At 38.3% G+C, this 16,845-nt stretch overlaps 1 non-coding gene across 1 annotated transcript; it reads left to right on the top strand.

Annotated features, from left to right (window-relative positions):
* The first annotated feature begins 3,253 nt into the window (after positions 1-3,253).
* On the top strand, positions 3,254-3,326 carry Trnaf-gaa (transfer RNA phenylalanine (anticodon GAA)). The gene has a single exon. It is a non-coding gene; the product is annotated as a tRNA-Phe (tRNA).
* The last annotated feature ends 13,519 nt before the right edge of the window (positions 3,327-16,845 follow it).

Here is a 16,845-nt window from a genome sequence, read left to right as displayed (position 1 = left end):
TCGGTTACTCGGAGATGGCTGAACCGATTTTTACAAACTAAGATTCAAATGAAAGGTATAATATTCCCATAGGTTGCTATTGAATTTCATTTTCAACCGACATCTTGTTCCGAATTACGAGTTGAAGAGTATGGTTACAAAACAAAATTTGTTGATTTTTCCAAATCAGTTTCTCGGAATTTTCTGAACCGATTTTGACAAACTTAATTTTAAATGAAAGGTCCATCAGCTGCTGTTGAATTTTGTGTGGATCCGAATTCTGGTTCCTGAATTACAGGGTGATACGTACGATCACGCAGCAAATCCCGATTCTAACGAATTCTGCGATGAATGTAAAAAGGTGATTTTTTTTCCAAAATATAAACACAACTGTTGAATTTGTAGATCTAGGTCCCCAACAGTCATTCAAAGTCTCTTTGGCCACACTGGCCACCATCGACGGATCCGGAAGCATCCAAAGTCAGAATAACGGTTATATTGGTTTCTCGAAAATGGCTAGATTTGCTCAACTTAGTCTCAAATGAAAGGTGTTACGTCCCCAGAAACTGATATTAAATTCCATCTTCATCCGACTTCCAGCACCGGAGTTACGGGTTGTGGAGGTCGATCACATAGAAAACTCCGATTCAAACCGATACCGCGATGAATGCAAAAAGGTGCTCTTATATATACTTACCAAGTGTAATAAGAATGAAAGACATTTCCATAAAGTTATATTGTACGAACCAGCTATTAAATCATAGTTTGGAGAAATGAGAAAGGCACAATTGCACCTCTAGGTGGATTAAAACAGGTTTTTCAGTTCAATATTACTGTGGCTGTTTTTTCTTTTTCAAAATTTTAGATCTCGAATAATGATTTATTTTCCTGTATATAGTTGTCATGTGATGTATAATAATAAAATGTAATATATGCATTTAAAAGTTTTTAATGAATATAAACAACGCACACATTCTCGTGATTCATGATTGAGAAAGGCACAATTGCACCGCTAGGTGGATTAAAATAGGTTTTTGTGCTTGGCATCGGATCGACAAGGCCTTTTTTCCTGTTCTTCGAGATTTCTGGGCAGAACATTAAGTCTCTACTCCTTTTCGAGGAATAATTTCTTCTTAAAGCTATATATAAAGTTAAGGGGGAAAAGTGAGCAAAGTTTGTAATTTTTAAGGGCTTCTAGGCAGCTTTTATTTGAAAAACCAAAGGACAATTTTTTGGTAGTAGAATGGGGTCAAATAGATATGGGGGTACAATCGGTATAGGGCATTATTTTTGCTGTATTAATGCAGCATATCGAGATAAAAAACGATATTCATGCAATTTTGTTAAAGCCAGTTCTGTATAATAAGTCTTTTTATTGGAAGTTTCAGAGACTCATACCCGGAATAGAATGTGAATTTAATTATTTATACTGCCCAATCTCTAAAATTACTTCTAGCATAATAAATCGTCAAAATTAGTTTATCAGAAGATGTGCCGTTTTACGTTATAAAATTCTTCAAAGATACTAAACATCCAAGGTTGTCAATTTCGAATGAATGTTATGGAAATCGCAATAAAAGTGTTTTCAGGCATTTATTTTACTTATTTTTACAATTAAAACTCACAAATTGAAAACAAGTCGTCGTATACGAATATTTGGTACGCCATTGAATTCAGCACTCATGTGTACTAGAGTGGCTCGCGGTTGCATGGGAAAACTTCAAAATGATTTAAACTAGCGGGCACAGCACTTTTTAAGTTCCTTTTGTGGTCCCAAATGTCTGTGCAAAATTTGGTAGCGGTTGGTTGCTTCCCGGGTTTGCGCATTGCGTTCAACGTTTGTATGGGATTTTATATGGGGAAATCAATTATTTTGCATTTACGTTAATAAAAATCGCTATTTCACTGAATAAGAAAAACCATCTTCATAAAACTATAGTTCAAACCTTGGTTAACAACTTTGTTGAAGACCGGAAATAGCTACGAGTTTTCAAAAAATAGTGATAACGATTTTAAAACTTATGGTACAATCCAAATGCAGAAATCGATTCCTTTTTCCAACACTGCCGGGCCCCACCGACATAGACATAATGGTGGAAATGTCTATTACATATTCAGTACGATTTACACATACGTATAATCAATCGACAGCTACGAACTTGAGTTGCTACGTGTCGACGCTGAAACACTTCAAACTAGCGGCGGATCCAGGAAGAGGGTTCGGGGGTTTGGACCCCGCCAAAAATTTTCAACTTGTTAAGAAATTTTAAATTAAGTTTCTCAACTCAAAATCATTTCAAACCAATTTTTCCATGGGTTTTTCAGACCCACTAGGAAAATTTATTCTGAAGGAACTAGAAAATTTTATTCGGGTAAGGGGGTACTTGATGAGCGAAGGGCTGTATAGGTAAGGATGGTAAGTGATGTGGAGGGTACCCTTCACCGTATCCCCCTTACAACGCCCCTGTTAAAATACAGAAAACCTATGTAAGTCAAAAAAAATTGGCCGAGATTACGTTATCAATGATCAGAGTGATTTCATAACCTTTCTATAGGAGAAAGGCAAAAACGCGCATGGAGAGAGAAATACTGCACAGAGGCCATCTTGTGAGGAATTTACCCGAAAAAAAATATTTTCTATGATTCATTACTTTTGTTATATATCCTCTTTAACGAACTCTCGATTCATCTCTTGATTGCCTATTTTTTCGTGCTCTACCCCTTAATTGCGCATTCTCAAAACATACATTTTCAGCAAATATTGAAACGAATGTAATTGTTCGGTAAGTTTATATATTCCTTATTTGGACGTCAGTCTTAGTTTTTTCCTTTTTCAAGGATTTTTATGAACGTGTCCACTGGAAAACAGACAGAGAAAGAATGACCGGAAGGGTTAGAATGAGTGGACACGATCATAAAAATCCCTGAAAGAGGATAAAAACAAAGACTGACGTCCAAAAAAGGAGCATATAAATTGCATCAACGGCTGGATTTGTCGTTGGCACATACCTCTCCATAGCTCTATTCACTGCCAAAGTCTGGCGGCGACTGAGTTAGCTAAGGGGGCAAACAGTGATAATAAATATCTCAAGCCAGAGCGCAGTCCACCGGACCTAAAAATAGATAACGAGGGAGATATGGCCCGATCGATGAGAGGGAGAGGTGACTATCTGCTTATAGGAGACATTGGGGGTCAATGGGTCAATTAGGAGGTATTGGAGGCTGCGGCGGTGATTACGATACTGTTGGGAATATGTGATGGCATCATCACAGTTCCTCGATGGCGGAGTGGTTAACGCACCCAACTGAAGACTGGGAGATCGCAGGTTCGATTCCTGCTTGAGGACATATCTTTATCACGGTGTCTTTTTTAACAACTTTATGCAAAAAAATTCAGCATCCGTGAGACCTCAGGATATGAAAGAATATGCTTTCCCCTTTCATTTGAAACCAATATCAAAATAATCCGTCGGGGGGTCTAGAGCAACTTTTTTTTGTAGTTTTTTTTCGAGAAAGCATAGATTTTACAATGGAACTAGTTCATATTCCTGCCTCCAGATGGTGCTTTAGGCATTCGAACAACACTAAAAGTGGGAATCTGATAGATAATTTAATTGTCTACAACTTTGTTAACAACTAAAAACCGATTTCAAATTATACGGAAAAGTTGTTTAATATTTTAACGAAGTCTAAGTCTAAGTTAGGTCCACAGAAGGCCTAGTGGTTTGTAAGTCAATTCACACGCACTGTTTTTATTTGCCAAATAGTTGTGTTTAGTTGAACAGTGCATTCAGCGGAATTTGAGAGCTGGGAAAGTTTCACCTTTTAGCTGAAAATATTAATTCCATTTGGCACCATTAATATTTTTGGGATGAGAAGTCTTAGATAAGTGTTGACCAAACTAGTATGATATTAATATTCTTTTCCAAGATGGTGAGTGATTCCTCCCGCAGAAATAGCTTTTTTAAAGATGTATGCCTTTTTTCATTTTTTCGATTGTTCTTGGGGATGACGGATAACTATTCTTGCATGAACCTTCTACTCTCTGTTAGCATCTTCGTATAAAATTCACTTGTCCTGAACTTCCAGAGCTGCAAATTTTCAACAGTTTGTTTTGAACTTGAAGGAGGAAAAATTCTCAAATCATGCCCTACTATGTTCAATTCGCAGTTGTTCGTTTCCATTATTCATTCAAACAGCCGACCTGCTCAATCATTTTCCATTCATTTTCAATTTCATTGACCCTGTGAATATCTCTTTACTGGGGTATTGACCAGGTTTTTCAAGCAAAACTACTCTGAACATAGTTCTTACTGTACATGTAAGCTTGAAAACGCAAAACATGACGACATTTAACCTAAACTGGCCTCTACAGAGCAGATGACAGCTTTGGTTGGTGAATGAAAAAGCATCAATTTGAAATGAAGACGTACGATTCAGTTATGAAAATCCCGCCAACTTGAAAGTGAATGATTGAGGGAGGCTTTGAATTTGAATCATGGTTGGGTTTGATTGAACTGAAAGTTGGCATTTGAAAATGAAAATTTGCACCACTGCTTGTATGTAAATAAGGTTTTTATTGTACTCAAATCAAATTGTGTTTTCAACAGTAATACTTTTCGCATAATCTAGGATCAATTAAGTAAGGATTTCTCGCATAATTGATAGGAATTGGCCGTAAAATACAACTGCCACAATATACTTTGCGGAGAAAATTTGAATAAATCGTTTCACGCTAACCACTAATTTAGACAGTTACCGCTGTGATTTGCGTTTAATTAGAAACGGTGTGTCCCAACATTTCGTCTTGAACGGAATTAAACGATCTTAAACGATCATAACCTAAATTATACGACGTATAGTCCTTCCTAAAACATAAATGTAATCAAACCCTTGTAACCAAGCAATATCTTCCGATGAATGGTAGTTCCTTCGAAAAGATTACAAACTTGAACCAAAAGCACATATAGTTTTCTGTCTCTGTCAAGCATTCTAATTTTTAGAAGGCCAGTTACAATTGTCAACGAAGTAGTTGTAATGAGTCCCGTCAAATATGAACATATTTGACGGGATTCATTACAACTTCTTCGTTGACAATTGTAACTGGCCTTCTAAAATTTAGAATGCTTGACAGAGACTATGCCACTAAACCCAATTGTTTTTTTTTTTTGGTAATGGAATAAGTGTGAGAAAATATATTTCCAAACCACTAGGCCTCGTGTAAAACTATCTTAGATATAACTTCGTTAAAATCTTAAACAATTTTTCCGGGTGATTTCAGATCAATTTTTAATTGTCAACAAACTTGTAAGCAATTAAATTTTCTATCAAATTCTCACTTTTAGTGTTGTTCGAATGTCTAAAGCACCATCTAGGGACAGAAATATGAACTAGCTCGAGTAGTAAAACCTGGTCACGAAAAAAACTTCAAAAAAAAGTTGCTCTGGACCCCCCGACGGATTATTTTGATCTTAGTTTCAAATGAAAGGGGAAAGTCCATTCTTTCATATTCCGAAGTTTCAGAGATGCTGAATTTTTTTGCATAAAGTTGTTCTAATCAGGGCTGTAGAAAGAGATTATGGGCCCGGGGGGCTCAGCATAAGGGCCCCCTCCATCATTGTAAATTTTTCGAACTCAGAACCTGGTAAGATCGAAATCTTTTGGAAAACCTAGTTATGTATAGTGGATAGAAACTTTTGTGGTGAACTCTAGGAGAATACTCCCAGTGTCGTTAATTCCAATGTTTTTTTTTCATTTCAAAGGGTGTTGCGGTCATTTTTTTCGTTTAAATTCCATCGGTCTCTGTCCGCATTCAGTGTCTATCACCGACGACAGAGAGGTGACTCCACAACCAGATATCGGTTCATCAACACATGGACCTGAATCAGCAACTCTACTTCCCTTGCGAAAGAAGACGTGATACTGAGTTTTCACCTCAGAAATTCAAAACGACCTCGGCTGGTATTGAACCCAGACCCACTGGGCTAAGGGGCGGTCATGCTTACCACTCAAGTTGTCTTTTGCCATCAAATTCTGTACAGTCACCTCGTCCACTCTGTTCGCCAGCGCCAGTTTACTTATACAGTTTTGGGTCTTTTTCAGGTTTCACTTGAAAATGGACCAATATTCCACGAGATTTACTGTGTTGGGGGGTTCTTGTCTTTGGGCGCCACCTGAACCTTGTAGACGTCATATCACTACATCTCCTTTTTCAGTAATGGCAGAATTTAGAACTCCGGCCAAAATAGCGTGGAACGATCATGTTGCTTCAGGAAAGGTAGCAGACGTTTTTTCATGCACTCTTTCACGTAATTTTGCTTGTTGACGGGCTCGATCGCAACGTAAATGTCGCTTTTTAAACCACAGGTGCAGAAAGCCTGCTAAACCAGATAATTGTGAACTTCGATAGCTTCAAATGCTTGAAAATATCCGCCATTATCACTTCCGTTTGCCATTACGCTGGTGACAGTTGGCTTGGTCACATTTAATGATGTCCTTAACTTGGCGTGCAAGTAGTGCGGATTCAGGCGATTTATCAATATTTTCATATTTATTCAGGGATCTTTGTCTGATTTCACCCACGTTTTGTTAAAAAACAACACATTCTGCCAGGTCGGTGCGCTACAACATCGCCAACTTCAAAAAATACAACATCTCATTTGTTCGATAGTGTAGCTGACTTTTTTGTTGGTTTCGGGAAAAACTGATTCAAGTGATTTTTGCGAGTCGTTCATTTATATATTTGGTACAATATTATTGTAAAACTCCTAATTAAAACCTTAAACAGATTGTGAAAAAAGGTAGCTAAATGGAAGTGTTATAAATCTAAAGAAACAAAAGAAACATTCAATGGAGATAGAATTTGAAGAGAGAAAAACAAAAAACGGAACAAACCAGGAAAAACTTAAAAATAGATAATATAATACAAAACGAGATAGCTAAAAAAAATGGCATACAAAATAATGGAAAAGATTAATAATATACAAATAGTCCCAAATCAATTTCCAAAATTCAAAATTCAAAGCTTTGAAAAAACAGAAAATGGACAAAATTAAAACAATGGAAAAGTCAAAATTTGAAAGAATGTAAACAATTTGAAAAAAAATGGCAAAATAAAACAGAGTGAACAAATGAAATAATCAAATTAAGCAAAGGAAATGATAAAGGAAATTAGACAAAAATTGAAGAAATAGAAAAATATTGCAAAATGGTTAAAAGAGCGAAAAACGGGTGAACATCAAAATGAAAAAAAAAATATCATGAGCATTGACAACAGTAAAAACGGCAAAAAGAAGAAAAATGAAACAAAAAAAATTATAAAAACGAGACTGCAAAAAAGTAAACGAATATAGAAATGAACGAAATGGATCCACTGAGCTAGACGTAAAAATAACAATAATGTTGAACATGTTTGAAATATAAAAATTAGTAACGAAATAATAAATAAAAAGCATGAACGCTGGAAAATTAAAAAAAATTAAAAATGATGAAATGATAAATAACAAAGAAGGAATAAATAAAAATAAAATAGCTATGGAAAATCAAAAAGTGTCCAAATTATAATTTTTAAATTGACTTATTTAGAATTGAATAAGTACGCGTAATAGCTAAATTTGTACTCTTTCGAAAGTGCATCAAAAATACTATAAAATATCTCAAAATCAACTTTTCCATTTTGTCCTCCATCGAAAAATGTTGACATCAACATTATGATCAAGTGACATTAGCTATCAGCCATTTAGCACCTGCTTTACTAGATCAAAAAGTCGAGTTTTTAAATGATTTTTTGAGCTTGTCAAAAATATGTACACAAATATTGAAAACGTTAGGCTCAGGCAGATATTTATTTTATTATTATACATAACTATTTTATTATCATCGTCATCCTCATAATTATTATAATCACAACATCATCAGCATCGTCGTCGCTATAGTTATCTGAATCGTGTTTCTTTTCCCAAAGATTAAGTGCTAACTCATTAAATATTGAACTTATTTCAGTGCGTTTACTGTATCGGGATCTTCTAGCTGCAAGAACCGGATCAGACGAGTCCATTGCTCTAAAGAAAACATCTTCCATGTTCGCGACTCTTGAACACTTTCTACCGTGATTCAGTCGATCGTTCCGGTAGTACAGTCGTGATTCGCTGGTTGGACCACAGCATTGCCCAACTAACGAATTTGATTCGCTAGTTGGACCGACTGACAAATGTCAAAAACTCTCCAAGGGAGATGTTGTCAGTGTAAATGCATCTGTTCACATCTCTAAATATTGTCAGATTGATTGTCAAAGTTAATTTGACACGAGATTTTGACGTTCAGATGCTTTTTAGTTGGACAATGGTCCAACTAGCGGAGGTCCAGTTAAAAAGTGTCCAACCAGCGAATCACGACTGTATTTGTTTCGAGCCTCAGCTCCTTGTTCGCTCATGAAATCTGCTGGTAATGGAAGTGTTGACATAATATAAAATGTAGAGCATTTTGCCTTAAAAAGCGACGAATTTCTGTGAATGCTGGTTTGGGAGGAAGTGCATTTTGAATCTTTTGTAGGAACTGTTAACGGCTTCTCAAAATATTTTGAATTTTTATCGAGCACATTCGTCTCAATTCGATGACTGTCTTTCCAAAATTGGTCGGTGTTAAGTCAGACCGGACCAAGTGACAAAATATTGATTTCGAGAACAACTGGTATACAGTTTGAATCGCAGCATCCTTTACGTTATAATTGGAAATTATTTTTTGACATAATTCTTGTTTATGGTTACATATTTCAAATCTGCCAAAAGTCGATTCTTTCTTTACCCAGTGTTATCATTATCCCATTTTTTTATGCTTTGCGACTTGGTCCGGTCTGACTTAACACCGACCAATTGATTAAACCTTTTACATGTTTTAATTGCTACAGTTTTTGCATTCTGAGCGAAATTCTTTTTTCAATTTCTCCCACATCAAATGATCTCATAATTTCCTCAAACACAACTTTTATTTTATTTTTATTTTCACCTTTGGTCACTTTCCGGAGATCGAACAATTTTCTTTTATCCATTTTAGCGGCACTAATAATACAAAGCACTACACGCGTTCATCAAAGCAGTCGTCGGCTATTGCGATTCGATTCATGAATGGGATTGATACAAATTAAACTGTCACTTCTCGTGGTGTTGTTGTTTACATTTGACATCGAAGGACAAAAAAGCTAAAGTTGATTTTGAGATATTTTATAGTATTTTTGATGCACTTTCGAAAGAGTACAAATTTAGCTGCTACTTTTTGCAACCTTCTGAGTTAGATGTCATTGAAAACTATCATTTTTATTTAAAAAAAATGATCGTAACTCGATAACGAAAAATGATATCGATTCACATTCTTCAGAAAAAATATGCGCAATGAAAAGTACCAAAATTGCTTCATAAAGAGTATGAAGATAGACTAACTATTTAAAAAGTTATAGTTAAAAAACTGACTTTTTCAGAAACACCCTAAGTTAAAGAAGAAAAATAATTATAACATGAAAACCGATAGTGTTATAACTTTGATGCATTTGAAAATGTTACTTGAAAAACATTTTTCTACAACTTTGCTGAAATATGTACCTTGCTATACCATTTTGTTCGAAAAATAATTTTTCGAAAAGAATGTTCAAGAGGACCACCCTAGCTGCATTTTACTTTAAAAGAAAGCCAATTTAATTTCCAAAAATATTCTCTCAGACATAATTTGTCTAAAATGAACGGTTTGGGAGTTATTGATTTTTGTACCGAAAAACCGCCCTTGTGACCCATAGTACATAAGCTGGATTCATACCTGCAACCATTGGGACTCCGGCCCAATGCACAAACCCTTATGCTATCCCTGGGATATGATGATATCCCAGAAACAACACATGATTATCGCATTGGCGACAGTGATCGTACTCTGCCTCTAAAGTGAGATCACACACAACCGCAGCAACCCCAGAGGCAGGGGAAAATTTTTTTTTTCATATAATTTCTTTCGCTTAACTCACCATTTTGATCAGTTTTCCCTATTGGAAACCACCAAAAAGTCTTAAAAAAAGTATTGGCACTTTCTTCAAAACTCAAAAGAAATGAATTATTTGTTTAATTCAAACGGCGAGTTCGCTCCTGCCATGCCTCTGTTAACTGGACACGGGACCAGAAATCCAAACAGCTCTGTTCATCAGCTCTGTCACCCACCGAAGTACAATGGGTAATGAGCTGAAATTAGGCACCAGAAGATAATAAAAACCCGGACCTGGGTATTTAGCGGGGAGATTAAATAGATCAAATGCGGTTGTATGTGTGATCTCGCTTTGCAGGCAGTGTTAAATAAGATATTGGCACTTACGTCGAAAATAAAAAAATGAATTTTTTGTAATTATTTTGATAATTCTTACTATTTTTCCATGTTCACCAGCTGATTTTTCAAATTAGACTACGCAAGCAGTAAAACAAGTATTCAATAAGAATATGGCACGCACCTTTTAAAAAATTCAAAGCTTTCCCTATTTATCCGCACGTCAACTCATATAACCCCTAAGGGGGCGTCTGGTGTAAAGTGCTCAAACCGAAAGTTATTTTGTTTTACGATTTTGAAGGCTGGACAATAAAGGCTATTTTGTGTAATGTTAAGAATTATTTATACATTCATTGTGCACAAAAAAATATTTTCAGTCACGCGGAGCCACATATACGAGCGCCCCATGAATAGACGTCCAACCATTTCCACGTCGAGGAGCGCCGCCGCGAACACTCTTAATAAAATTGTCTGAAACATGAAATTCAATAAGATTTGTAAAGCTTAGACTTGTAGTTACTCGATCAACCAAAAAATAGAAAAAAGTTCGTGTTTCGGAAAATGGCTTTACGAAAACCGAAAAGTTTCATATTTTACTGTAAAATTCTCTCAAATTTCTTCAAAAAATAGGAAGAAAAATGTTTTTATTCAGTTTTTGTGGTTCATCGATAGGCTACACATATTGTGCATTCTCATAGAAAAAATCAAGTCAATTCGTTGATTAGCTTTTGAGTTATCGTGTACGCCAATTTGAAAATCCCGTTTTCGAGAAAAAAAAACGCTATTAAAGGGTGTCCCACATCAAATTGCATCACGGAAAAAGCGCTGTACAAAATAACCGATTGGGTATATTTTCTTATAAATTTGGGTAGAAGTAGCTTAGAGTGTATTGTTTACACAATATTTTTATCGCTGTCAGTTTTTTGAAAATTGTTTCCGATACATTGAAATATGCGTGTGTTACAGCAAATACTTGCATGGAATACATGGCTGTTCTAAACAAAAGAAGTTCAGCTTGGCCACCGAGATTGCGGGATACTATTCTATAGGTTCAATACTAACAATTAAGCGGATAAAAAAGCCAATTTTTTGCTCACTACACCAGCTCAGGTCAGGTCGGGTTGGTTAAAATAAAGTCAGAGTTGGTCCCGGCTATCAACAACTGCCTATGATTTTAGACCACAAATCTTTAGTATCCGCGACGAATTCGCGTCAACAAGGATGGAAAATCGAACCGCAATAGCCATGAACTGCAATGTCGATGACATTAACAGTAGTGTCGCAAGACTTGCCACCACAATTTCCACCCACCTACTACACTTTCCACGAATCGCCCATAAATTGTGAACTGAACGTTATGCAGCGAAAAAAATAATTGGTAATTCCGAAGTGGGCGTAATTATGAAGAACCGGAATTAAATAAAAATCACGAATCCCAATCATTTTTACTAGTTAATTTAAAAGTACTTGAACGGCACACCTCGACCGAACACAGCAACTTCAAATCAGTTCGATTATAAAACGATATAACAGTCTGCGGTAATTGCATAAATAATTTCGGGTGACACAGTTGCTGTAAATTTCGTAGGTATTGTTTTTGACATTTATATTACATATTTATGCCAAGGGCGATTTTTGTGTCATTCCAGTGTTTTGTTGCAAAATCCCACCCAAACCAAACTTCATCAGTTTGATGAAAGGTTTAGTTCGATAAAATATTAAAATTTGATAATCTTTATGATAATCTAATTAAATGAAAACTGTAGTCGAAGATAGTCTAAGTCAATAGATTTTATCAGATTTGAGTAAATCCTCCAATCGACAAATTTAATTTTCACCATTAACTGAAACTGTCTCCATTCCAACGGCAATTGAAAATAAGCTCCATCCCCAACACGAGAGCATTTACTAGTAAGAAACGTAGATATGTCGTACTTGTATAATAGCACTGTCAATTCGTATCAAAGTTACTGTAATCAGGACAGATAATAAAGTATACCAGGAATCTCGGCAGAAAACGCTCTAGGTGAGCCAATGAAACATTACCGAATTTGAACTGAATACATTTATGCTATTGTCCCATCATCCTGCAAAAGATTGTTGACGGCAAGGACTAACGTTCATACACATTCCAGTAGGGCATTCCAAAAATAAATGTTTCAGCTTCCATTGCTAGCCGCTCCCATTACGTAACATTTTTGCCGTCTTTCCGAGGCATCATGCTCACTTTTTAGTCTGCCTACACAGTTTAGAAAATTGCAGCCAGTGAAGCCGTAGGCCCATTTTTGTAGTCATTACTGAAAGGCTAGAACGGCAGCTCGCCGTGGACTGGCGATGACAACAACGTCGGCAGAAAATGGAATCTCGGTAACTTTCGTTTTATTTCCGCATTTCCGGTTTTATCCTTTAATTGAGATTTTTAGATTGAAGCGGATTAGCAAAAGCCTTGACTTTTTGGTTGCTCAAGTGGAATATTCCTGCTGGGGTGGTTCTTTTTAGGATTGTGCTTTAGTTAGAAGGTTGTCTTTAAATCAACTGTAACACGTATCGTATTCAGGTAAAAGTAACGATTTGAAATATGTAGATTGGAAAACTAGAAGTGGCAGGGTCAGTACGAACAGGTTTGACATCTTACGGACTAATCTTTTGTGTTCTGCTGGTAGAAGATAGGGTTAGGCAGAGTTTCTGCGAATCATTGGTGAATGTACTGCTGCAGAGAGAGACCAAGTTAGCCTTTTTAAATTTGATGATTTAATTCTTCGAAAATTTAACTCATTTAATTTCGATTCAACTTTAATAATTTCATTAGTTTTATAGTTTTTCAAAGTATATGAAGTATTCTATTTTATTAGATTTATTAATATAATCCATTTTATCAGTTATCAAATGATCATTTCATTAAAATTTATTTGACTCCTTTGATTTGGTTTTTTAGAATATTCATTTTATTTGTGTTATTAAACTTTATTTATTTTATGGGCGTTTACCTTTTTTTTGCAAAATGAAATGTTAAAGTAATTACTTGTTTGTCATGAAAACAGAAACAAATTATTTATAATTATTTCGAAGAAATTCTCACTCTTTTGCCTTGCTGCCGCTTTTTAACCAGCGTATGCTTTTTTAAGTCACGATCTTGATTACCCTAATTCTTCATCCGACCAAGGTGATGCTGGTGACTGCTGCCTTAATCTTCATCATCGTTCATTGCTGGCCTATTGAACGAAGCCAGAAATAATTTGGTTAATTCAGCGCTTCTGGAATGAGATTTGCTTCATTTTGCCGCTGAACTATTATCGCACGTTCTTGCTACAATTGTAACTGACTAGATCTGTTGAAAACGTAACGTAATTAAGAGTGAATTTTGTTTGTTATGGCACCCCATTTTGAACACTTTCAAATTCATAGTCTTATTCGTCACAAATCGCTGGTTTGCTTGCTACAGGAGCAGGTCCCTTGCCAAACCATAATTCTTTTTCGTGAAAACAAGCTTCAATCTGTTAGAAAACTTTCCGCGAGCAGGAGCCTCGTACAATTTGAGCTCCTGTTTAAAATCGGCTTTCGTAATTGATTCATCGTCGACCAAGACATATTCATTGAGCTTCATCAGCACCTGGTCGTACAGTGTTTTGACCGCTGTTGTTCTTTAGGGCTTTGGGCGGGTTGTTTATTTTCTCGGTAACATAGGCGTAGTGCTGGGTAGGATGCGTCAACGCGTGATTGGATGGACTCCGATCAACGCAAGGGTGTGTAAGATCAAAGCCCTTTTCTTCAACTACAGCATCATCCACGTACACTTCGTACATGATGGGAGACTCGACGATGAGAAGGACGCGTTCTATGCGAAGCTGGAGTAGGTGTACGACGGTTGTTCGCAACGGGACGTGAAAATTGTCATCGGTGATATGAACGCTCAGGTAGGACGAGAGGTAATGTTTAGACCGGTAACCGGGCCAAACAACTTGCACACCGTATCGAATGACAACGGTCAACGATGCGTGAACTTCGCAGCCTCCCGTGGCATGGTAGTCCGAAGTACTTTTTTTCCCCGCAAAGATATCCACAAAGCCACCTGCAGATCACCTGACCAACGCACCGAAAACCAAATCGATCACGTTCTAATCGATGGGCGATTCTTCTCTGATATCACCAACGTTCGTACCTATCGCATTGCGAATATAGACTCGGACCGTTACCTAGTTGTAGTATGCGTGCGCTCAAAACTCTCGACGGTGTACAACACTCGTCGTAGTCAGACGCCTAGGCCCAACATCGCGGAACTTTGGGACGCCGGGGTTGCCCAAGATTACGCACAGCGGCTGGAAGCAGCACTACCCACGGAAGAACAGCTGGGCGTAGCTACTCTTCAAGAAGGCTGGAGTGAGATCCGTTTCGCGATAGAAAGTACTGCTATAGCGGCACTCGGTACAGCGATTCCGAATCGAGGAAACGACTGGTTCGATGACGAATGTAAGCAGTGAATTGAGGAGAAGAATGCAGCACGGGTGAGGATGCTGCAGCACGGAACGAGACAGAATGTGGAACGATACAAACAAGCACGGAACTGGCAAACCTCGGCCCTCCGGAGAAAGAAGCGCCTACATGAGGAACGAGATCGCGAAACGATGGAACAGCTGTACCGCGTAAACGACACACGGAAGTTCTATGAGAAGCTGAACAGTTCGCGCAAAGGCTACGTTCCGCAAGCCGATATGTGCAGGAACTTAGGCGGCAACCTTCTTACGAACGAGTGTGAGGTGATTGAGAGGTGGAAGCAGTATTAAGACGAGCACCTCAACGGTGAAGCATCAGAGGACGAAGGCGGCATGGTAACGGATCTTGGAGCACGCGCAGAAGACGATAGGCTGCCGGCCCCTGATCTCCAAGAAGTCAAGGAGGAGATCGGTCGGCTGAAAAACAACAAAGCTGCCGGTGTAGATCAACTATCCAGCATGCTACGGTGCTGAAACACTAGGCTAGAGCACTGCATTGGGTAATCACCAAAAATTTGGAAGGAGGAGATTCTTCCGGAGAAGTGGATGGAGGGTGTCGTTTGCCCAATCTACAAAAACGGTGACAAGTTGGATTGCTGCAACTACCGCACGATCACACTTAGCACCGCCTACAAGCTCCTCTCCCAAATTCTTTGCTACCGATTGTCACGATTTGCAAGGGAGTTCGTGGGGCACTACCAAGCGCGATTCATGGGTTCCCGCGCCACCAAATATTCGCGATTTGGCAGGTTCTGCAGAAGTGCCGGGAACATTATTTGCTCATCGATTTCAAATCGGCGTATGACACAATCGATCAAGATCAGCTATGGCAGATAATGCACGAGTACGATTGTCCGGATAAGCTAACACGATTAGTCAAAGCGACGATGGATCGGGTGATGTGCGTTGTTCGAGTATCAGGGACACTCTCGAGTCCCTTTGAATCTCGAAGAAGGTTACAGCAAGGTGATGGTCTATCATGCCTGCTGTTCAACGTTGCGGTAGAAGGTGTAACAAGGAGAGCGGGGATAGACACGAGTGGCACGATCCTCAGGAAATCCGTCCAGCTTCTTGGCTTCGCCGACAACATTGACATAATGGCACGGAACTTTGAGGCAATATCGGAAACGTACATCAGACTGAAAGCTGAAGCCAGCAGGATTGGACTTGCCATCAACGTTTCGAAGACAAAGTACATGATAGGAAGAGGTTGTAGAGACGACAAAGTGAACGTCCCATCCCGAGTTCGGATTGACGGTGACGAAATCGAGATGGTCGACGAATTCATGTATGTGGGTTCACTGGTAACCGCAGTCAATGATACTAGGAGAGAAATTCAGAGACGGATCTTGGCGGGAAATCGTGCCTACTTTGGACTCCAAAGGACGCTCCGGTCGAACAATAACAATATTCGCCGCACGAAGGTGATTATCTACAAGACGATTAGACCGGTGGTCCTCTACGGCCACGAGACCTGAACTATGCTCGTGGAGGACCAACGCGCCCTTGGAGTTTTTTAACGAAAGGTGTTGCGTACCATCTATGGTGGCGTGCAGATGGAAGACGGAACGTGGCGCAGGCGAATGAACCATGAGTTACATCAGCTGCTGGAAGAACCATCCATCGCGCATATCGCAAAAATAGGACGTTTGCGATGGACTGGACACGTCGCGACGCGTTGTAAGAATGTCAGACGACGACCCGGTGGTTCTTAAGGACAACCCTACAAGAATAAGAAGATGGGGCGCACAGCGAGCACGGTGGATCGATCAGATAGAGGACGACCTTCGAAGACTGCGAGGATGGCGAAAAGCAGCAATGAACCGAACGGAGTGGAGACGGCTTCTGCATACAGCAAGAGACAACAAGGCTCTAGCCTGAACGGTAAGGTAAGGTAACATTTCGTTTCTCGCAACCATGGAAAAAATCACATCGCAAAAAAGCTTTCTTCAGCTACGAAGCATTCTGTTTGCATAGAAAATGAAGTAAAGCAACTTGGCACAACGAATGCACTAGAGCCGTAGATGTAATAACAAATAATGAAGCAAAGTAATGGATGTTATGTTCTATTCCTTTTCAT

Source organism: Topomyia yanbarensis, chromosome 2 (assembly GCF_030247195.1).
Source record: "Topomyia yanbarensis strain Yona2022 chromosome 2, ASM3024719v1, whole genome shotgun sequence".
In the NCBI taxonomy this organism is placed as follows: Eukaryota; Metazoa; Arthropoda; class Insecta; order Diptera; family Culicidae; genus Topomyia; species Topomyia yanbarensis.
This window is presented reverse-complemented; position numbering and strand designations above follow the sequence as displayed.